The sequence below is a fragment of the Pristiophorus japonicus genome, unplaced genomic scaffold, assembly GCF_044704955.1.
Source record: "Pristiophorus japonicus isolate sPriJap1 unplaced genomic scaffold, sPriJap1.hap1 HAP1_SCAFFOLD_382, whole genome shotgun sequence".
NCBI classification, from domain to species: Eukaryota; Metazoa; Chordata; class Chondrichthyes; family Pristiophoridae; genus Pristiophorus; species Pristiophorus japonicus.
The window spans coordinates 505,573-529,920 of NW_027253674.1; the positions used below are offsets into that span (position 1 = coordinate 505,573).

Genomic DNA, 24,348 nt, shown 5'->3' on the forward strand with positions numbered 1-24,348 from the left:
CTCCTGCTCCTATTTCTTACGTTCTTAGCGTGTTAATGGAGGAGGGAGAGGTTTTGGGAGGGAATTCTGGAGCTTCGGGCCTAGGCAGCTGAAGGTATGACCACCAATGGTGGTGTGATTAAAATCAGGAATGTGCAGGAGGCCAGAAATCCTGGAGGGTTGTAGGGCTGGAGGAGGTTACAGAGATAGGGAGGGGCGAGGCCACGGAGGGATTTGAAAATAAGGATGAGAATTTTTAAATTGAGCTTCGTGCCCAGTCATCATTTCTCCTTCCTTTACAGACGCTCCCTGACCACTCACCATTTCTCCTTCCTTTACAGACGCTCCCTGACCACTCTCCATTTCTCCTTCCTTTACAGACGCTCCCTGACCACTCTCCATTTCTCCTTCCTTTCCAGACGCTCCCTGACCACTCTCCATTTCTCCTTCCTTTACAGACGCTCCCTGACCACTCTCCATTTCTCCTTCCTTTACAGACGCTCCCTGACCACTCTCCATTTCTCCTTCCTTTACAGACGCTCCCTGACCACTCTCCATTTCTCCTTCCTTTACAGACGCTCCCTGACCACTCTCCATTTCTCCTTCCTTTACAGACGCTCCCTGACCACTCTCCATTTCTGCTACATTTTTTGAAATATTTGAAGAGTTTAATAAATCTTTGAAGGTTGCAGGACAGGTTAACAAAGCTGTTGATAAAGCGTAAAGGATCCTGGGCTTTATAAATCGAGGCACAGAGTACGAAAGCCGGGAAGTTATGCTAAAGCGATATAAAACACTAGCTCGAGCCCAGCTGGAGGATTGGGCCCAATTCTGGGCACACTTCAGGAAGGACACAAAGGCTTTGGAGAGGGGACAGAAGATATTTACTGGAATGGTGCCAGGGATGAGGAACTTCATTTATGTGGAGACTGGAGAAGCTAGGATTGTTCTCCTTGGGGCAGAGAAGGCTAAGACGAGAATTGATAGAGGTGTTAAAAATCATGAAGATGAGATAGAATAAATAGAGAAACTGTTTGTAACACTGATAACCAGAGGGCACAGATTTGAGGCGATTGGCAAAAACAGAGGTCACATGAGGAAAACCATTTTCCCACAAGGAGTGGTTAGGGTTTGGAATGCACTGCCTGACGGAGCGGTGGAGACAGAGTCAATCGTTGCCTTCAAAAGTGAACTGGACAAACACTTGAAGCAGAATGATATTGCAGGGATTTGGGGAAAGAGCGGGGGAAGTGGGATAACCGGATTGCTCCCCGAAAGTATCGGCGCAGACTCGATGGGCCGAATGGCCCCCTTCTGTGTTGCAATATTCTGTGATTCTAGAATTCTTTACAGACGCTCCCTGCTCAGTCACCATTGCTCCTTCATTTACAGACGCTCCCTGGTCCATTACTATTTTCTCGTTGATTTACAGACGCTCCCTGAGAGTTTGACGCAGACGCAGCACATGCACTGACCGCTCCTTCGGGCTGGAACGGACCCAGGACCCGGCAGGCAGGGGGAGAATGTTCCCCGGTTTATATCTCCCCCCGGTGTGGGGAGAATGTTCCCTGGTTTATATCCCACCCCCTCCAGGTATCGGGAGAATGTTCCCCGGTTTATATCCCCACCACCCCGGTGTGGGGAGAATGTTCCCCGGTTTATATCCCACCCCTCCCCCGGTGTGGGGAGAATGTTCCCCGGTTTATATCGCACCCCTCCCCCGGTGTGGGGAGAATGTTCCCCGGTTTATATCCCCCCCCCCGGTGTGGGGAGAATGTTCCCCGGTTTATATCCCCCCCGGTGTGGGGAGAATGTTCCCCGGTTTATATCCCCCCCCCCCCCCCCGTGTGGGGAGAATGTTCCCCGGTTTATATCCCCCCCCCCCGGTGTGGGGAGAATGTTCCCCGGTTTATATCCCCCCCCCCGGTGTGGGGAGAATGTTCCCCGGTTTATATCCCCCCGGTGTGGGGAGAATGTTCCCCGGTTTATATCCCCCCCCGGTGTGGGGAGAATGTTCCCCAGTTTATATCCCCCCCGGTGTGGGGAGAATGTTCCCCGGTTTATATCCCCCCCGGTGTGGGGAGAATGTTCCCCGGTTTATATCCCCCCCGGTGTGGGGAGAATGTTCCCCGGTTTATATCCCCCCCCGGTGTGGGGAGAATGTTCCCCGGTTTATATCACCCCCCGGTGTGGGGAGAATGTTCCCCGGTTTATATCCCCCCCCCCGGTGTGGGGAGAATGTTCCCCGGTTTATATCCCCCCCGGTGTGGGGAGAATGTTCCCCGGTTTATATCCCTCCCCCCGGTGTGGGGAGAATGTTCCCCGGTTTATATCCCCCCCCCCCCCGGTGTGGGGAGAATGTTCCCCGGTTTATATCCCCCCCCCGGTGTGGGGAGAATGTTCCCCGGTTTATATCCCCCCCCCCCGGTGTGGGGAGAATGTTCCCCGGTTTATATCCCCCCCCCCCCCGGTGTGGGGAGAATGTTCCCCGGTTTATATCCCCCCCCCGGTGTGGGGAGAATGTTCCCCGGTTTATATCCCCCCCCCCCGGTGTGGGGAGAATGTTCCCCGGTTTATATCCCCCCCCCCCCCGGTGTGGGGAGAATGTTCCCCGGTTTATATCCCCCCCCGGTGTGGGGAGAATGTTCCCCGGTTTATATCCCCCCCCCCCCGGTGTGGGGAGAATGTTCCCCGGTTTATATCCCCCCCCGGTGTGGGGAGAATATTCCCCGGTTTATATCCCCCGGTGTGGGGAGAATGTTCCCCGGTTTATATCCCCCCCCGGTGTGGGGAGAATGTTCCCCGGTTTATATCCCCCCCCCGGTGTGGGGAGAATGTTCCCCGGTTTATATCCCCCCCCCCGGTGTGGGGAGAATGTTCCCCGGTTTATATCCCCCCCCCGGTGTGGGGAGAATGTTCCCCGGTTTATATCCCCCCCCCCGGTGTGGGGAGAATGTTCCCCGGTTTATATCCCCCCCCCGGTGTGGGGAGAATGTTCCCCGGTTTATATCCCCCGGTGTGGGGAGAATGTTCCCCAGTTTATATCCCCCCCCGGTGTGGGGAGAATGTTCCCCGGTTTATATCCCCCCCCCGGTGTGGGGAGAATGTTCCCCGGTTTATATCCCCCCCCCGGTGTGGGGAGAATGTTCCCCGGTTTATATCCCCCCCCCGGTGTGGGGAGAATGTTCCCCGGTTTATATCCCCCCCCCCCCGGTGTGGGGCGAATGTTCCCCGGTTTATATCCCCCACCCCCCCGGTGTGGGGAGAATGTTCCCCGGTTTATATCCCCCCCCCGGTGTGGGGAGAATGTTCCCCGGTTTATATCCCCCCCCCCCCCGGTGTGGGGAGAATGTTCCCCGGTTTATATCCCCCCCCCGGTGTGGGGAGAATGTTCCCCGGTTTATATCCCCTCCCCCGGTGTGGGGAGAATGTTCCCCGGTTTATATCCCCTCCCCCGGTGTGGGGAGAATGTTCCCCGGTTTATATCCCCCCCCCGGTGTGGGGAGAATGTTCCCCGGTTTATATCCCCCGGTGTGGGGAGAATGTTCCCCGGTTTATATCCCCCCCCCGGTGTGGGGAGAATGTTCCCCGGTTTATATCCCCCCCGGTGTGGGGAGAATGTTCCCCGGTTTATATCCCCCCCCGGTGTGGGGAGAATGTTCCCCGGTTTATATCCCCCCCCCGGTGTGGGGAGAATGTTCCCCGGTTTATATCCCCCCGGTGTGGGGAGAATGTTCCCCGGTTTATATCCCCCCCCCGGTGTGGGGAGAATGTTCCCCGGTTTATATCCCCCCGGTGTGGGGAGAATGTTCCCCGGTTTATATCCCCCCCCCGGTGTGGGGAGAATGTTCCCCGGTTTATATCCCCCCGGTGTGGGGAGAATGTTCCCCGGTTTATATCCCCCCCCCCGGTGTGGGGAGAATGTTCCCCGGTTTATATCCCCCCCGCCCCGGTGTGGGGAGAATGTTCCCCGGTTTATATCTCCCCCGGTGTGGGGAGAATGTTCCCCGGTTTATATCCCCCCCCCCGGTGTGGGGAGAATGTTCCCCGGTTTATATCCCCCCCGGTGTGGGGAGAATGTTCCCCGGTTTATATCCCCCCCCCCGGTGTGGGGAGAATGTTCCCCGGTTTATATCTGGGCCCGGGCCTGCACTTGGTGTTGTTGTCCCCACCGTTTCTTTAATCCACTCCCTGGATCTCGCTCACCTCCTGCGTCAGCGTCTGCCACCGCCGCCTGCACATGCTCAGCTCACACTGCCCGGGTGATTGACGGCAGCTCCCCACCAATAGGAAGAGCGGGGCGGGGCTGGAGGACCGAATGGGCGGTTGGTCCTCCAACCAATTGGAGTGTGTGAGGGGCGGGGCTTCCGGCAGGCTGTAACTAGTGGGGTGCAGCAAGGATCAGTGCTGGGGCCTCAGCTATTTACAATCTATATTAATGAACGAGATAAAGGGACCGAGTGTAATATTTGCTGACGATACAAAGCTCGGTGAGACAGTAAGCTGTGAGCAGAACACAAGAGTGCAAAGATATATAGACAGACGATGTGAATGGGCAGTAAGGTGGCAGATTGAGTATAATGTCGGGAAATGTGAGGTTATTCACTTTGGTAGGAAGAATAGAAAAACAGAATATCTTTTAAATGGTGAGAAACTTTAAATGTTGGTGTTGAGAGAGATTTGGGTGTCCTTGTGCAAGAAACACAGAAAGCGAGCATGCAGGTACAGCTATCAGTAAGGGGGTGGAGTATAAGAGTAAGGATCTATTGCTACAATTGTACAGGGCCTTGGTGAGACCACACGTGGAGTACTGGGCAGTTTCAGTCTCCTTATCTAAGGAAAGATATACTTGCCTTGGAGATGGTGCAACGGAGGTTCACAAGATTGATTCCTGGGATGAGAGAGCTGTCTTACGATGAGAGATTGTGTAGAATGGACCTATACTCTCTGGAGTTTAGAAGAATGAGAGGGGATCTCATTGAAACATACAAGATTCTGAAGGGTATTGACAGGGGAGATGCTGAGAGCTAGAACTCGGGGGCTCAAAATAAGGGGGAGGCCATTTAAGACAGAGATGGGAAATTTCTTCACTCAGAGGGTTGTGAATCTTTGGAATTCTCTCCCCCAGAGGGCTGTGGATGCTCAGTCTATTCAAGGCTGAGATAGATAGATTTTTGGACTCTCGGGGAATCAAGGGATATGGAGATCAGGTGGGAAAGTGGAGTTGAGGGCGATGATCTTATTGAATGGCGGAGCAGGCTCGAGGGGGCGTATGACCTACTCCTGCTCCTATCTCTGATATTCTAATATTGATATCTGAGGGGTCTAGATTTATTAGTCCCACCCTTTATCTTAAGGGAACATACTTGCTCTGAACCCTCACTATCTCCTCCTTGAATGCCTCCCACTGCTCTGACACTAATTTACCTTCAAGAAGCTTTTTCCAGTCCACTTTGATTAAATCACATCTCTGCTTAGTAAAATTAGTTTTAACCTAATTGTGAACTTTTATTCCTGGTCCATCTTTGTCCTTTTCCATAACGACCCTAAATCTAACTGAATTATGATCACCAGCACCAAAATACTCTCCCACTGATACCCCTTCCACCTGCCCAAGCTTCATTCATTAAACCTAAGTCCAGAACCACCCCCTCTCTTGTTGGGCTTGCTACGTAATGGCTAAAAAAAGTTCTCCTGAATGCATTTTAAGAATTCTGCTCCTTCTATATCTTTCACACTAATTCTATCCCAGTTAATATTTGGGTCGTTGAAATCCCCGACTATTGCTGCCCTATTATTTTTGCACGTATCAGAAATGTGCCGACATATTTGCTCTTCTGTCTCCCTCTGACTGTTTGGGGATCTATAGTACATCCCCAGCAGTGTGATCGCCCCTTTTGTGTTCTTCACTTCTCCCATGTGGCCTCATTTGATGATCCTTCGAACATATCATCCATCTCCACAGCTGGAATTGTTTCTTTAATCAACACTGCGACGCTCCCGCCTTTTTTTATCCCCGTCTCTATCTCGTCTTAAAACCCTGCAACCAGGAATGTTGAGCTGCCATTCCTGCAGTTCTTTGAGCCGTGTTTCACTAATAGTTACAATATCATACCCCCACAAGACAGTCTGTGCCCTCAGCTTATCTGCCTTAATCCCTAGACTCCTTGCATTGGCATTGAAGTATTTCTAGATTGATTCCTGTGATGAGAGGACTGTCTTATGATGAGAGTTTGTGTAGAATGGGCCTATACTCTCTGGAGTTTAGACGAATGAGACTGATCTCATTGAAACACACTGGCACTGGCATTTAGCGCTGCCAAACTCCCTTATTGTCTATTTTCTAGCCTTTGTTTCCTCTGCCTTCCAAACAATAGCCATACTGTCCTCTCTCTCTATCCATACTGTGCCCTCTCTCTCTATCCATACCGTGCCCTCTCTCTCTATCCAGTGAGGATATTGTCCGGTCCTGTTGAGGTGCAACCTGTCCGGCTTGTACTGGTCCCACCTCCCCCAGAAACGCTCCCAATGCCTCAGGAATCTAAAACCCTCCCTCCTGCACCAAACTCCAGCCATGCATTCATCTGCTCTATCCTCTTATTTCTGTACTCACCAGCACGTGGCACCGGGAGTAATCCGGACATTACTACCTTTGAGGTCCTATTTTTTAATCTCTTTCCTAGCTCCCTAAAATCTGCCTGCAGGATTTCATCCCTCTTTCTGCCAATGTCATTGGTCCCGATGTGGACCACAACCTCTGGATGTTCATCCTCCCCCCTCAACAATGTCCTGCAGCCACTCAGTGACATCCTTGACCCTGGCACCAGGGAGGCAACATACCATCCTGGCATCATGTCTGTGCCTGCAGAAGCGCTTGTTTGTTCCCCTAACTATCAAATCCACTCCCACTATTGCTCTTCCACTCTTCTTCCTCCCCGCCCTGTGCAGCTGAGCCACCCACGGTGTCGTGGACATGGCTCTGGCTGCACTCCCCAGAGAAACCAGCAGTATCCAGAACTGAAAACCGGTTAGCGAGCGAGATGCACTCAGGGGACTCCTGTCCTACTCTTGCCCCATAACGCTGAAAATGTTTTCAACTCATGTTTATCTCTTTCGAAAGTTACAAGTGAATCTGCTTCCACCACCCGAACAGGCAGTGCGTTCCAGGCCAGAACATCTCGCTGCTTCATTAGTCCCCTCATGTAGCATCTGGTTCATTTGCCAATCACATTCAATCTGTGCCTCTGGTCACTGAACTTTCTGACACTGGAAATTGTTTCTCCTTATTAAGAGGATTGGCGGGCTGGAGGAGGTTACAGAGATAGGAAGGGGTGAGGCCTTGGAGGGATTTGAACAAGAGGATGAGAATTTTAAAGCCTGAAGCCACCAGCCGTCTCCCCCAGTGCAGAATGTGACTCACTGCGAACAGAAAGGATTTGTGTTTACTTACAAAAGATGCATAATGAAGGGAAATCAATCTCTGTATCTTTAACTAACAGCGACATGGGGGAAATGAATGACCTTTAAACACCTGGTCCACTTGGCACTGAAGTGTCTGAAACTCATAATAGGAACTCCAGGGAAACAAAATACTGACAAATGTTAAACTGTTTTGCTGACAAAAGAAATCTCGATTTAACTTTAAAAGATGAATTGTTCAACAGGGGTTCACACAGACCCACCTGACAGGCCGACTCAGGATCCACCCCTCAAGCACCGCGATTGGTTGCAGAACACGCTGCTCGCTGGGCCCTCCGGTCTCTGACCTCTCTTCCTGTTGGTTCCCAGGACAATCAATCACCACTCGCCAACATGACACTGCCACATTAAGTTGAGGGGCTCAGAGGAAGAAATAAAATGGGCCCGTGAATCTGATATAAGAAATAAAATTAGAGAAGCATAATTAAATTTATAAACAAAACTATTTAAAGTCAAATCAAATGAATTGTTGCATTTAATACATCCTTCTGGGCCAAGTGGAAACAAGTGATGCGTGGGCTGTGCAGAGTGTCCCTGGCTCCCCGCTCCAAGTGCACATGTTTCAGCTCACATCCAACTGACTGGATAAACCTCGCCCGTCTAAACCCCATCACACAAATAGCAGCATTTGATGTTTAGTTATGACCAAACTTTATAAACACTGGTTAGGCCTCAGCTGACACATTGTGCTCAATTCTGGGCACCACACTTTCAGAAGGGTATCTGCACCTTAGGGAGGGACCAGAAGAGATTTACTGGAATGGTACGAAGGAGGAGGGACTTCAGTTATGTGGAGATACTGGAGAAGCTGCGGTAATTCTCCTTGGAGCAGAAAAGGTTAAGAGGAGATTTGATAGAGTGTTCAAAATCATGAATGGTTTTAATAGACTAAATAAGGAGAAACACTTTCCAGTGGCAGAAGGGTCAGTAACCAGAGGACACAGAGTTCAGGTGATTGGCAAAAGAAGCAGAGGCGACATGAGGAACCATTGTATAAGCAGCGAGTTGTTGCAATCTGGAATGCACTGCCTGATAGGGCGGTGGAAGCAGATTCAATAGTGGCTTTCAAAAGTGAATTGGATAAATACTAAAGGGACAATATTTGCAGAGCTATGGGGAAAGAGCAGGGGAGTGGAACTAACTGGATAGCTCTACCACAGAGCCAGCACAGGCACGATGGGCCGAATGGTCTCCTGCACTTTCATTCTATGAAAATGGCGGATGATCTTATCCAGAATGTTGTGACCACATATCCCCAGAAAACCAAGACCGCCTATTTCCACCTGTGTAATATCGGCCGTCTCCATCCCTGCCTCAGCTCACCCTCTGCTGAAACCCTCGCCCATTCCTCGGTTATCTCTAGACTTGACTATTCCAACACACTCCTGGCTGGCCTCCCACATTCTACCCCACGTAATCTTCACCTCATCCAAAACTCGGCTGCCCGTGTCCTAACTCGCACCAAGTCTCGTTCACCCATCACCCCCTGTGCTCGCTGACCTACATTGGCTCCCGGTTAAGCAACACTTCGATTTCAAAATTATCATCCCTTGTTTACAAACCCCTCCATGGTCTCGCCCCTCCCTATCTCTGTAATCTTCTCCAGCCCCACAACCCCCAGAGATGTCTGCTCTCCTCTAATTCTGCCTCCTGAGCATCCCTGATTATAATCGCCCAACCATTGGTGGCCTTGTCTTCTGTTGCCGAGGCTCCAAGCTCTGAACTCCCTCCCTAAACCTCTGTGCCTCCTCCCTGAAAGCACTGACTCTGGCTGGGTTCAGTTCTACACTCACTGGTTCCCCTCCCCTGAAGGTACTGACTCTGGCTGGGTTCAGTTCTACACTCACTGGTTCCCCTCCCCTGAAGGTACTGACTCTGGCTGGGTTCAGTTCTACACTCACTGGTTCCCCTACCCTGAAGGTACTGACTCTGGCTGGGTTCAGTTCTACACTCACTGGTTCCACTCCCCTGAAGGTGCTGACTCTGGCTGGGTTCAGTTCTACACTCACTGGTTCCCCTCCCCTGAAAGCACTGACTCTGGCTTTGTTCAGTTCTGCACTCACTGGTTAACATACGATATCGGATCAGCAGTAGGCCATGCGGCCCCTCGAACCTGCTCTGCCATTTAATACGATCGTGGCTGATCCAATCAAGGACTCAGGTCCCTTCCCTGCTCGCTCCCCATAACACCTTATCGTTTGAGAAAGTGTCTATTTCTGTCTTAAATTTATACAATGTCCCAGCTTCCACTGCTCTCTGAGGCAGTGAATTCCACACATCCACAACCCTCAGAAGAAATTTCTCCTCATCTCAGTTTTAAATGGGGGCCCCTTATTCTAAGATTATGCCCTCTAGTTCTAGTCTCCCCCATCAGTGAAACATCCTCTCTGCATCCACCTTGTCACGCCCCCTCATAATCTTATATATTTCGATAAGATCACTTTTCTATCTTCTGAATTCCAATGAGTAGAGGCCCAACATATTCAACCCCCTCATCTCCAGAATAAACTTTGTGAACCTTTTCTGAACTGCTTCCAAAGCAAGTATATCCTTTCGTAAATACAGAAACCAAAACTGTACGCAGTATTCCAAGTGTGGCCTCAACAATACCCTGTACAACTGTAGCAAGACTTCCCAGCTTTTATACTCCATCCCCTTTGTAATAAAGGCCAAGATTCCATTGGCCTTCCTGATCACTTGCTGTACCTGCATACTGATCTTTTGTGTTTCATGCACAAGTACCTCCAGGTCCCGCTGTACAGTAGCACTTGGTAATCTTTCTCCATTTAAATAATAACTTCTTCTGTGATTTTTTTTCTGCCAAAGTGCATGACCTCACACTTTCCAACATTATACTCCATCTGCCAAATTTTTGCCAACTCACGTAGCCTGTCAATGTCGTTTTGCAGATTTTGTGTGTCCTCCTCACACATTGCATTTCCTCCCATCTTTGTATCATCAGCAAACTTGGCTACACTACACTCGGTCCCTTCTTCCAAGTCGCTAATATAGATTGTAAATAGTTGGGGTCCCAGCACTGAACCCTGCGGCAACCCACTAGTTACTGATTCCCAAACTGAGAATGAACCATTTATCCCGACTCAATGTTTCCTTATAAGTCAACCCTCTCATCTCCGGAATCAACTCATGAACCTTCTTCCAACTGCCTCTCCTTTCCTCCCCTGAAGATGCTGAATCTGTCTGGTTTCAGTTCTGCACTCACTGGTTCCCCTCCCTCCCCTCTGTCCCTGCCCCTGAAGGTGCTGTCTCGGGCTGGAATCAGTTCTACACTCACTGGTTTCCCTCTTATCCCTTGAAGATGCCGACACTGGCTGGATCCAGTTCTACACTCACTGGTTCCCCTCCCTCTCCTCACCTGATGGTGCTGACTCTGGCTGGGTTCAGTTCTACACTCACTGGTTCCCCTCCCCTGAAGGTACTAACTCTGGCTGGGTTCAGTTCTACACTCACTGGTTCCCCTCCCCTGAAGGTACTGACTCTGGCTGGGTTCAGTTCTACACTCACTGGTTCCCCTCCCCTGAAGGTACTGACTCTGGCTGGGTTCAGTTCTACACTCACTGGTTCCCCTCCCCTGAAGGTGCTGACTCTGCCTGGGATCAGTTCTACACTCACTGGTTCCCCTCCATCTCCTCATCTGATGGTGCTGACTCTGGCTGGGTCCAGTTGTATACTCAGTGGTTCCCCTCCCTCCCATCTGCCCTGTCCCTTAAAGCGCTAACTCTGGCTGTGTTCAATTCCACACTCACTGTTTCCCCTCCCTCCCCTCTCCAGCAGGCAGAGTTTAGGGAGCTAGGAGAGAGATTAAAAAGCAGGACCTCAAAGGTAGTAATCTCCGGATTCCTCCCAATGTCACGAGCTAGTGAGTACAGAAACAGGAGGATAGAGCAGATGAATGCCTGGCTGGAGAGAAGGTGCAGGCGGGAGGGCGTTAGTTTCCTGAGGCACTGGGACTGCTTCTGGGGGAGGTGGGACATGGACAATCCAGACGGGTTGCACCTCAACAGAGCCGGGACCAATAACCTCGCGGGGGGTTTGCTAGTGCTGTTGTGGAGAGTTTAAACTCGCTTGGCAGGGGTAAGGGAACCTGAAAATAGAGTCAGTAGGGAGGGGAGTAAAGCTGGAATTAGGAAGCAAAAAGAAAGAAAGTGAGTTTGAAGGAGAGAGGAAACAAGCAGGAAAAAAGTGTAAAAAAACAAGGCACTTTGTCTAAATGCACGTAGCATTTGTAACAAAATAGATGAGTTGACGGCACAAAGATACAAATGGGTATGATCTGATAGGCATTACAGAGACGTGGTTGCAAGGTGACCAGGTCTGGGAATTAAATATTCAGCGGTACTGGACAATCCGGAAGGACAGACAGAAAGGAAAAGGAGGTGGAGTAGCTCTATTGATAAAGGATGGAATCACTGCAATAGTAAGAAACGATATTGGCTCAAATGATCAGGATGTTGAAACGGTTTGGGTGGAGATAAGGAACAATAAGCGGAAAAAGTCACTGGTGGGTGTAGTCGATAGGCCCCCCAACAAGAGCTACTCTGTTGGTCAGCGCATAAACCAGGAAATAGTGGGGGCTTGTAAAAAGGGAACAGCAATAATCATGGGTGATTTTAACCTCCATATTGATTGGACAAACCAAATTGGTCAGGGTAGCCTTGAGGAGGAGTTCATAGAGTGCATAAGTGATGGGTTCCTTCAGCAGTATGTAACGGAACCAACCAGGGGGCAGGCTATCTTAGATCTGGTCCTGTGTAATGAGACAGGATTAATTAACAATCTCCTAGTAAAGGATCCCTTGGAATGAGTGATCATAGCATGATCTGAGGTGGGTGAGAAAGTTGGATCTCTAACCAGCGTACTAATCTTAAATAAAGGAGACTATGTAGGTATGAGGGCAGAGTTGGGTAAAGTGGACTGGGAAAATAAATTAAAGTGCAGGACGGTTGATGAACAGTGGTGTACATTTAAGGAGATATTGCATAACTCTCAAGAAAAATATATTCCAGTGAGGAGGAAATGGTGTAAAAGAAAATATAGCATCCGTGGCTAACTAAAGAAATAAAGGACGGTATCCAATTAAAAACAAGGGCATACAAAGTGGCCAAAACTAGTGGGAGGACAGAAGACTGGGAAGCTTTTAAAAGCCAGCAGAGAATGACTGAAAAAAATGATTAAGAAAGGGAAGATAGACTATGAAAGTAAACGAGCACAAAATATAAAAACAGATAGCAAGAGTTTCTATAGGTATATAAAATGGAAAAGAGTGGCTAAAGTAAATGTTGGTCCCTTAGAGGATGAGACCGCGGAATTAGTAATGGGGAACATGGAGATGGCAGAAACTCTGAACAAATATTTTCTATCAGCCTTTACGGCAGAGGACACGAACAATATCCCAACAGTGGACAGTCAAGGGGCTACAGAGGGGAGGAACTTAACACAATCCCTAAGAAGGTGGTACTCAGTAAGATAATGGGACTAAAGGCGGATAAATCCCCTGGACCTGATGGCTTGCATCCTAGGGTCTTAAGAGAAGTCACAGCAGGGAAAGTGGATGCATTGGTTGTAATTTACCAAAATTCCCTGGATTCTGGGGAGGTCCCAGCGATTGGAAAACTGCAAATGTAACGTCCTTATTTAAAAAAGGAGGCAGAAAAAAAGCAGGAAACTATAGAGCAGTTAGCCTCACTTCTGTGCTTGGGAAAATGTTGGAGTCCATTCTTAAAGAAGCAGTAGCAGGATATTTGGAAAAGCAAAATTCAGTCAGGCAGAGTCAGCATGGGTTTATGAAGGGGAAGGCATGTTTGACAAATTTGCTGGAATTCTTTGAGGATGTAACAAACAGGGTGGATAAAGGGGAACCAGTGAGTGTGGTGTATTTGGACTTCCAGAAGGCATTTGACAAGGTGCCACGTAAAAGGTTACTGCACAAGATAAAAGTTCACAGGGTTGGGGGTAATATATCAGCAAGGATAGAGGATTGGCTAACTAACAGAAAACAGAGAGTTGGATAAATGGTTCATTCTCTGGTCGGCAACCAGTAACTTGTGGAGTGCTGCAGGGATCAGTGCTGGGACCCCAACTATTTACATTCTATATTAAAGGACTTGGAAGAAGGGACTGAGTGTAACGTAGCCTAGTTTGCTGCCGATACAAAGATGGGAGGAAAAGCAATGTGTGAGGACACATAAAATCTGCAAAAGGACATAGACAGGCTAAGTGAATGGGAAAAAATTTGGCAGAAGGAATATAATATTAGATAGTATGAGGTCATGCACTTTGACAGAAAAAAAAATCAAAGAGCAAGTTATTATTTAAATGGAGAAAGATTGCAAAGTGCTGCAGTACAGCGGGACCTGGGGGTACTTGTGCATGAAACACAAAAGGATAGTATACAGGTACAGCAAGTGATCAGAAAGGCGAACGGAATCTTGGCCTTCCTGATCCATGTTTATGAAAGGATATACTTGCTTTGGAGGCAGGTCAGAGAAGGTTTCGGGGATGAGGGGGATGACTTATGAGGAAAGGTTGAGTAGTTTGAGCCTCTTCCCATTGGAATTCAGAAGAATGAGAGGTGATCTTATCGAAACGTATAAGATTATGAGGGGGCGGGACAAGGTGGATGCAGAGAGGATGTTTCCACTGATGGGGGAGACTCGAACTAGAGGGCATAATCTTAGAATAAGGGGCCACCCATTTAAAACTGAGATGAGGAGGAATGTCTTCTCTCAAAGGGTTGTAAATCTGTGGAATTTGCTGCCTCAGAGAGCTGTGGAAGTTGGGTCATAGAAACATAGAAAATAGTTGCAGTAGTGGACCATTCGGTGTTTTTGTGACTGGAAGGCTGTTTCCAGTGGGGTTCTGCAGGGCTCAGTGCTGGGATCCTTGTTTTTTGTGGTATATATCAATGACTTGGACATCAATGTTGGGGGTATGATTAAGAAGTTTGAAGGTGACACTAAAATAGGCTGTGTGGTTGAGAATTAAGAAGAAAACTGCACACTGCAGGAAACTATAAATGTACTGGTCAGGTGGGCAGTAAAGTGGCAAATGGAATTTAATCCAGCTAAGTGTGAGGTAATACATTTGGGGAGGTCTAACAAGGCAAGGGAATATACATTAAATGCTACAACACTGAAAATTGTAGAGGAACAAAGGGACCTTGGAGTGTAGGTCCACAGATCCCTGAAAGTGGCAGGCCAGGTCGATAAGGTGGTTAAGAAGGCACATGGAATACTTGCCTTTATTCGTCAAGGCATGGAATACAAGAGCTAGGAGGTTATGCTTGAACTGGTTAGGCTGCAATTGGAATACTGTGTGCAGTTCTGGTCACCACATTACAGGAAAGATGTGATTGTACTGGAAAGGGTACAGAGGAGATTTACAAGAATGTTGCCTGGACTGGAGAATTTTGGCTATGAGGAAAGATTGGAGATGCAGAGTCAATTTTCTTTGGATCAGAGGACACTGAGGGGAGACCTGATGAAAGTGTATTAAATTATGAGGGGCCTGGATAGAGTGGATAGGAAGGACCTGTTTCCCTTGGCAGAGGGATCAACAACAAGGGGACACAGATTTAAAGTAATTGGTTTAGAGGAGATACGAAGTTAATTTTCTTCACCCAGAGGATGGTAGGGGTCTGGAACTCACTGCCTGAAAGAGTGGTAGAGGCAGAAACACTCAGCACATTTGAAAAATACTCGGATGTGCACTTCAAGTGTCATCACCGACAGGGCTACGGACCGAGAGCTGGAGAGTGGGATTAGGCTGGATAGCTGTTTGTTGGCCGGCACGGACGCGGTGGGCTGAAATGGTCTCCTGCCATGCTGTAAAGTTCGATGATTTTATGATTTATGACCTAGATGAAGGGACCGAGTGTAATGTATCCAAATTTGCTGATGATATAAAACTAGGTGGGACAGTAAGCTGTGAGAACACAAGAGTCTGCAAGATATATATATAGACTGTGAGTGGGCAGTAAGGTGGCAGATGGAGTATAATGTAGGGAAATGTGAGGTTATTCATTTTGGTAGGAACAACAGAAGAACAGAGTATCTTTTAAATTATGAGAAACTTTTAAACATTGGTGTTCAGAGAGATTTGGGGTGTCCTTGTGCAAGACACACAGAAAGTGAGCATGCAGGTACGCAAGCAATAAGGAAGGGAAATGGTTTGTCCTTTATTGCAAGGGTTTGGAGGAAAAGAGTAAGGAGGTCTTGCTACAATTGTACAGGGCCTTGGTGAGACCACACCTGGAGTACTGGTCACAGTTTTGTTTTCTTATCAAAGGACGGAAACACTTGCCTTGGAGACAGTGCAACAAAGGTTCACAAGATTCCTGGGATGAGAGGGCTGTCTTATGATGAGATAGTGTGTAGAATGGACCTATACACTCTCGAGTTTAGAATAATGAGAGGTGATCTCATTGAAACATACAAGGTTCTGAAGGGGACTGACAGGTTAGATGCTGAGAGGTTGATTCCCCTGGCTGGACTGTCAAGACCTAGGGGCACAGTCTCAGGATAAGGGGTAGGCCATTTAAGACAGAGTTGAGGAGGAATTTCTTCACTCAGAGGGTTGTGAATCTTTGGCATTCTCTCCCCCAGAGGGCTGTGGATGCTCAGTCTATTCAAGGTTGAGATAGATAGATTTTTGTATAATAAGGGAATCAAGGGATATGGAGATCAGGCGGGAAAGTGGCGTTGAGGGCGATGATCAGCCATGATCTTATTGAATGGCCGTGCAGGCTCGAGGGACATTATGGCCTCCTCCTGCCACTATTTCTTATGTTGATATCCAGGGGACTCTAGATTTATTAGTCCCACCCTTTTTCTTGAAGGTAACATTCTTCCTCTGAATCCTCATTATCTCTTCATTGAATGCCTCCCACTGCTCTGAGACTGATTTAACTTCAACATAAGAACATAAGATTTCAGAGCAGGAGTATGCCATTCGGCCCCTCGAGCCTGCTCTGCCATTCAATGAGGTCATGGCTGATCTTCTACCTCAACTTCACTTTCCTGCACTATTCCATATCCCTTGATTACCTTAATTTACAAAAATCTATCGATCTCTGTCTTAAATATGCTCAAAGACAGAGCCTCCACAGCCCTCTGGGGTAGAGAATTACAAAGATTAATGAGTGAATAAGTTTCTGCTCATCTCAGTCCTAAATGGACAACCCCTTATTTTGAGACTGTGACCCCTGGTTCGAGACTCCTCAGCCAGAGGAAACATCCTCCCTGCATCTATCCTGTCACGCCTTGTAAGAATTTTGTTTGTTTCAATGGGATCATCTCTCATTCTTCTAAACTCTAGAGAATACATGCCTAGTCTACTCAATCTCTCCTCATAGGACAATCCTCCCACCCCAGGAATTCAGTTTGGTGAACCTTCGTTGCCATCCTCAACAGCAAGTACATCCTTCCTTTGGTAAGCAGCCAAAACTGTACACAATACTCCAGCTGCAGTCTCACCAGGGCCCTATATAATTGCAGTAAGATGTCTTTACTCCTGTACTCAAATCCTCTTATAATAAAGGCCAACATACCATTTGCTTTCTTCGTTGCTTGCTGTACCTGCATATTAACTTTCAGTGATTCGTGTACAAGGACACCAAGGTCCCTCTGAACACCAACGTTTCCCAATCTCTCACCAATTCAAATAGCTGTTTCCAGTCCACTTTGGCTAAATCACATCTCAGCTTAGTAAAATCAGCTTTTCCCCAATTGAGAACTTTTATTACTGGTCTGTCTTTGCCCTTTTCCATAACTACCCTAAATCTAACTGAATTATGATCACTAGCACCAAAATGCTGTCCCATTGATACCCCTTCCACCTGCCCAGCTTCAGTCCCTAATACTAAGTCCAGAACTTCCCCCTCTCTTGTTGGGCTTGCTACGTACTGGCTAAAAAGTTCTGCTGGTTGCTGACCCCTCTGTGAAGGGAAATAGGACCTTCCTATCCACTCTATCTAGGCCCCTCATAATTTTATACACCTCATTAAGGTCTCCCCTCAGCCTCCTTTGTTCCAAAGAAATCAAACTATTAAGAGGGTTGCTGGGCTGGAGGAGGTTACAGAGATAGGGAAGGGTGAGACCCTGGAGAGAGTTGACCAAGAGGATGCGTATTTTAAAGGCTGATGCCACCAGCCATCTCGCCCAGCACAGAATGTAACTCACTACCAACAGGAAGGATGTTACTTTAACTACTACGAATGCATAATGCGGGGAAATCAATCTCTGTCCCTTTAACTAACAGCGTCATGGAAAGAGGGAAATGAATGACCTTTAAACACCTGATTAACTTGGCACTGAAGTGTCAGAAACTCATAATAGGAACTCTAGGAAAACAAAATACTGACAAACGTTACATTGTTTTGTTAACAAAAGAAATCTCGATTTAACTTTTAACAGATGAATACGTGGCTTGAGCAATGGTGCAGCAGGGAGGGATTCAAATTCCTGGGGCATTGGAACCGGTTCTGGGGGAGGTAGGACCAGTACAATCCGGACGGTCTGCACCTGGGCAGAATCGGAACCAATGTCCTCGGGGGAGTGTTTGCTAGTGCTGTTGGGGAGGAGTTAAACTAATATGGCAGGGGGATGGGAACCAATGCAGGGAGATAGAGGGAAACAAAAAGGAGGCAAAAGCAAAAGACAGAAAGAAGATGAGGAAAAGTGGAGGGCAGAGAAACCCAAGGCAAAGAACAAAAAGGGCCATTGTACAGCAAAATTCTAAAAGGACAGAGGGTGTTAAAAAAACAAGCCTAAAGGCTTTGTGTCTTAATGCAAGGAGTATCCGCAATAAGGTGGATGAATTAACTGTGCAAATCGATGTTAACAAATATGATGTGATTGGGATTACGGAGACGTGGCTCCAGGATGATCAGGGTTGGGAACTCAACATCCAGGGGTATTCAACATTCAGGAAGGATAGAATAAAAGGAAAAGGAGGTGGGGTAGCATTGCTGGTTAACGAGGAGATTAAGGCAATAGTTAGGAAGGACATTCGCTTGGATGATGTGGAATCTTTATGGGTCGAGCTACAGAACACCAAAGGGCAAAAAACATTAGTGGGAGTTGTGTACAGACCTCCAAACAGTAGTAGTGATGTCCGGGAGGGCATCAAACAGGAAATTAGGGGTGCATGCAATAAAGGTGCAGCAGTTATAATGGGTGACTTTAATATGCACATAGATAGGGCTAACCAAACTGGAAGCAATACGGTGGAGGAGGATTTCCTGGAGTGCATAAGGGATGGTTTTTTAGACCAATATGTTGAGGAACCAACTAGGTGGGAGGCCATCTTAGACTGGGTGTTATGTAATGAGAGAGGATTAATTAGCAATCTCGTTGTGCGAGGCCCCTTGGGGAAGAGTGACCATAATATGGTGGAATTCTGCATTAGGATGGAGAATGAAACAGATAATTCAGAGACCATGGTCCAGAACTTAAAGAAGGCTAACTTTGAAGGTATGAGGCGTGAATTGGCTGGGATGGATTGGCGAATGATACTGAAGGGGTTGACTGTGGATGGGCAATGGCAGACATTTAGAGACCGCATGGATGAACTACAACAATTGTACATTCCTGTCTGGCGTAAAAATAAAAAAGGGAAGGTGGCTCAACCGTGGCTATCAAGGGAAATCAGGGATAGCATTAAAGTCAAGGAAGTGGCATACAAATTGGCCAGAAATAGCAGCGAACCTGGGGACTGGGATAAATTTAGAACTCAGCAGAGGAGAACAAAGTGTTTGATTAGGGCAGGGAAAATGGAGTATGAGAAGAAGCTTGCAGGGAACATTAAGACGGATTGCAAAACTTTCTATAGATATGTAAAGAGAAAAAAGTTAGTAAAGACAAACGTAGGTCCCCTGCAGTCAGAATCAGGGGAAGTCATAACGGGGAACAAAGAAATGGCAGACCAATTGAACAAGTACTTTGGTTCGGTATTCACTAAGGAGGACACAAACAACCTTCCGGTTATAAAAGGGGTCGGGGGGTCGAGTAAGGAGGAGGAACTGAGGGAAATCCTTATTAGCCGGGAAATTGTGTTGGGGAAATTGATGGGATTGAAGGCCGATAAATCCCCAGGGCCTGATGGACTGCATCCCAGAGTACTTAAGGAGGTGGCCTTGGAAATAGTGGATGCATTGACAGTCATTTTCCAACATTCCATTGACTCTGGATCAGTTCCTATAGATTGGAGGGTAGCCAATGTAACCCCACTTTTTAAAATAGGAGGGAGAGAGAAAACAGGGAATTATAGACCGGTCAGCCTGACATCGGCAGTGGGTAAAATGATGGAATCAATTATTAAGGATGTCATAGCAGTGCATTTGGAAAGAGGTGACATGATAGGTCCAAGTCAGCATGGATTAGTGAAAGGGAAATCATGCTTGACAAATCTTCTGGAATTTTTTGAGGATGTTTCCAGTAGAGTGGACAAGGGAGAACCAGTTGATGTGGTATATTTGGACTTTAAGGAGGCATTCGACAAGGTCCCACACAAGAGATTGATGTGCAAAGTTAGAGCACATGGGATTGGGGGTAGTGTGCTGACATGGATTGAGAACTGGTTGTCAGACAGGAACCAAAGAGTAGGAGTAAATGGGTACTTTTCAGAATGGCAGCCAGTGACTAGTGGGGTACCGCAAGGTTCTGTGCTGGGGCCCCAGCTGTTTACACTGTACATTAATGATTTAGATGAGGGGATTAAATGTAGTATCTCCAAATTTGCGGATGACACTAAGTTGGGTGGCAGTGTGAGCTGCGAGGAGGATGCTGTGAGGCTGCAGAGCGACTTGGATAGGTTAGGTGAGTGGGCAAATGCATGGCAGATGAAGTATAATGTGGATAAATGTGAGGTTATCCACTTTGGTGGTAAAAACAGAGAGACAGACTATTATCTGAATGGTGACAGATTAGGAAAAGGCGAGGTGCAAAGAGACCTGGGTGTCGTGGTACATCAGTCATTGAAGGTTGGCATGCAGGTGCAGCAGGTGGTTAAGAAAGCAAATGGCATGTTGGCCTTCATAGCAAGGGGATTTGAGTACAGGGGCAGGGAGGTGTTGCTACAGTTGTACAGGGCATTGGTGAGGCCACACCTGGAGTATTGTGTACAGTTTTGGTCTCCTAACTTGAGGAAGGACATTCTTGCTATTGAGGGAGTGCAGCGAAGGTTCACCAGACTGATTCCCGGGATGGCGGGACTGACCTATCAAGAAAGACTGGATCAACTGGGCTTGTATTCACTGGGGTTCAGAAGAATGAGAGGGGACCTCATAGAAACATTTAAAATTCTGACGGGGTTAGACAGGTTAGATGCAGGAAGAATGTTCCCAATGTTGGGGAAGTCCAGAACCAGAGGTCACAGTCTAAGGATAAGGGGTAAGCCATTTAGGACCGAGATGCGGAGGAACTTCTTCACCCAGAGAGTGGTGAACCTGTGGAATTCTCAACCACAGAAAGTTGTTGAGGCCAATTCACTAAATATATTCAAAAAGGAGTTAGATGAGGTCCTTACTACTCGGGGGATCAAGGGGTATGGCGAGAAAGCAGGAATGGGGTACTGAAGTTGAATGTTCAGCCATGAACTCATTGAATTGCGGTGCAGGCTAGAAGGGCCAAATGGCCTACTCCTGCACCTATTTTCTATGTTTAACAGGGATTCACACAGACTCACCTGACAGGCCGACTCAGGATCCACCCCTCAAGCACCGTGATTGGTTGCAGAACACGCTGCTCCCTGGGCCCTCCGGCCTCTGACCTCTCTTCCTGTTGGTTCCCAGGGCAATCAATCACCACTCGCCAACATTACAGTGCCAGATTAAGTTGAGGGGCTTGGAGGAAGAAATAAAACAAGACCGTGAACCTGAGTGAAGAAATAAAATTAGAGAAGCATGATGATATAAACAAGGATAGACAATATAAACTGAAGGGTACAATCTGAAAGGGGGTGCATGAACAGTGAGACCTGCGGGTATATGTGCACAAATCACTGAAGGTGACAGGACAGGTTGAGAAAGCAGTTTAAAAAGCTTACAGGTTGCTGGGCAGCACAGAGTAAAAAAGCAAGGAGGTTATGATGAACCTTTGTAAAACACTGGTTCGGCCTCAACTGGAGCATTGTGTCCAATTCTGGGCACCGCACATTAGGATGTGAAGGCTTTAGAGAGAGTGCAGAAAAGATTGACAAGAATGATTCATGAGATGAGGGACTTCGGTTACGTGGATTGACTGGAGAAGCTGGGGTTGTTCCTCTTGGAGCAGAGAAGGTTGAGAGGAGAATTGATAGAAGTGTTCAAAATCATGAGGGGTGTGGACAGAGTAGATAGAGAGATACTGTTCCCACTGGCAGAAGGGTAGAGAATCAGAGGAGATGGATTTAAGGTGAATGGCAAAAGAACCAAAGGTGACATCAGAAAATCTATTTTACGCAGCGAGTGGTTAGGATCCGGAAAGCACGGCCTGAAAGGGTGGTGGAGGAAGACTCAATCACAGCTCTAAAAAAAAAAAGTTGGATAAGTATTTGAAAAAAAACATTTGCAGGACTGGGGGAAGGGCGGGCAGTGGGACTAGCTGGGAGCAGGCAAGGGTTCGATGGGCCGAACGGCCTTCCGTGCTGTAACCGTTCTCTGATTGTGTGAGCAGAACCACTCTGTTCCCCGACTCAATCGAAAGCCTTCCCGATTGTGAGCACCTCTGTTAAACCTGCCCTGCACCTTCACTGCTCCAAGGAGAACCACCCCAGATGCTGCAGCCATCATCTTATTGAATGGCGGCAGGCTCGAGGGGCCAAAGGGCCGACTCATCTCCTATTTCTGATGTTCTCATGTATTGATGTCACTAGTCCCCATCCTGCACCTGCTCCCTGCAGTAAGATGGCCGCCGCGCATGCTCCCTGCCCTGCAGCGGGACAATGGAAAGTATTGTGACGTCGAGGAAGCCCCGCCCCTGTTGCTCCCTGCTCCCCGTGGCGGGCGGACCCGTGCTGCCCAAAGATGGCGGCTAAACTCCCGGCAAACCCCGACGGTAACCAAGGCCCGTCCCCAACCGAAGGTGCCCCACAGCCGCCACCCGCGGCAAATCTCACCGCCCGCGCGTGTCCGTGAGTATGTGAGTCCTCAGGGAGGCTGAGCGCACTGCCCGGGCTGCTCATCCATCCTCCGCGGGGGGGGGTGGCAAATAGTTTTCCGTCTGCAGCTAATCTCCCACAATAGGCTGGCCCCGCGCCTGCGCACAACTCCGCCCCGCCTCACCTGGGCCCCGAGCTCAAAGGCTGCGAGCGGAGCCCCCCCCAACAAACCCCTCAACCGCAACACTCAGCCCGCAGCCAATGGCGAGGCGGCGCGGGGCACCAGCCCACCCAGCGCGCTGCTCCGCGCCAATCAGTGGTGGGGGGCGGGGCCGGGCACCAATCAATCATTGGTCCGTGAAGGTAATGACTCTGGCTGGGTTCAGTTCTACACTCACTGGTTCCCCTCCCCTGAAGGTAATGACTCTGGCTGGGTTCAGTTCTACACTCACTGCTTCCCCTCCCCTGAAGGTACTGACTCTGGCTGGGTTCAGTTCTACACTCACTGCTTCCCCTCCCCTGAAGGTACTGACTCTGGCTGGGTTCAGTTCTACACTCACTGGTTCCCCTCCCCTGAAGGTGCAGACTCTGGCTGGGTTCAGTTCTACACTCACTGGTTCCCCTCCACTGAAGGTACTGACTCTGGCTGGGTTCAGTTCTACACTCACTGGTTCCCCTCCCCTGAAGGTACTGACTCTGGCTGGGTTCAGTTCTACACTCACTGGTTCCCCTCCCCTGAAGGTACTGACTCTGGCTGGGTTCAGTTCTACACTCACTGGTTCCCCTCCCCTGAAGGTACTGGCTCTGGCTGGGTTCAGTTCTACACTCACTGGTTCCCCTCCCCTGAAGGCACTGACTCTGGCTGGGTTCAGTTCTACACTCACTGGTTCCCCTCCCCTGAAGGTACTGACTCTGGCTGGGTTCAGTTCTACACTCACTGGTTCCCCTCCCCTGAAGGTACTGACTCTGGCTGGGTTCAGTTCTACACTCACTGGTTCCCCTCCCCTGAAGGTACTGACTGTGGCTGGGTTCAGTTCTACACTCACTGGTTCCCCTCACCTGAAGGTACTGACTCTGGCTGGGTTCAGTTCTACACTCACTGGTTCCCCTCCCCTGAAGGTACTGACTCTGGCTGGGTTCAGTTCTACACTCACTGGTTCCCCTCCCCTGAAGGTACTGACTCTGGCTGGGTTCAGTTCCAGTGACATCGTTCACATTGATCCTGCACCAAGATGGTCGCGCATGCGCTGTGCTACTCACTGAATCAAGATGGCCGAACGCGGAACCTGTACGAAGATGGCCGCCGTTATCCTGGGCCTGTGACCGGAGAAAGCCCTGAAGCTGCAACCACCGATATTCCGGTTATTACTCTTGGCTAACGGCGGGCACCGGTTGTTTATGAAGCCTCCCCGGCTTCCCGCTGGTCCCTTAGTTCGCTCCGTCCCGATGAAAAGGATACTTCTGAGGAGCCTGAACAAAACATGTCTTCTCCGCCATTACACGCACCCCGCATGCTCCAAACACAGCCAGGGCCCGCGCCTGCGCACTGAGCTCCTGTAGTCTGGGTGCGGCACATTCTCACCCGCGGGGCATGCTGGGTACATAAGAGCATGAGAAACCGGAGCAGAAGTGGGGCAGATAATACACGGGTTATACACAGAGTAAAGCTCCCTCTGTACTGTCCTAAACAATCCCAGGGCAGGTACAGCACGGGTTAGTTACAGTTTAAAGCTTGCTGTACGCTGACTCATCAAACACTCCCAGGGCAGGTACAGCACATATTAAATACACAGC

The 24,348-nt window shown here is 48.7% G+C and overlaps 1 long non-coding RNA gene across 1 annotated transcript; it reads right to left on the minus strand.

The window, feature by feature from the left end:
• Window positions 1–7,737: 7,737 nt before the first annotated feature.
• LOC139250481 (uncharacterized) lies at window positions 7,738–24,040 on the minus strand. Its single transcript, XR_011591312.1, has 3 exons — window positions 23,815–24,040; window positions 21,163–21,351; window positions 7,738–7,850 (listed from the first exon to the last, which is right to left on the minus strand). It is a non-coding gene; the product is annotated as an uncharacterized lncRNA (long non-coding RNA).
• Between the last annotated feature and the right edge of the window lie 308 nt (window positions 24,041–24,348).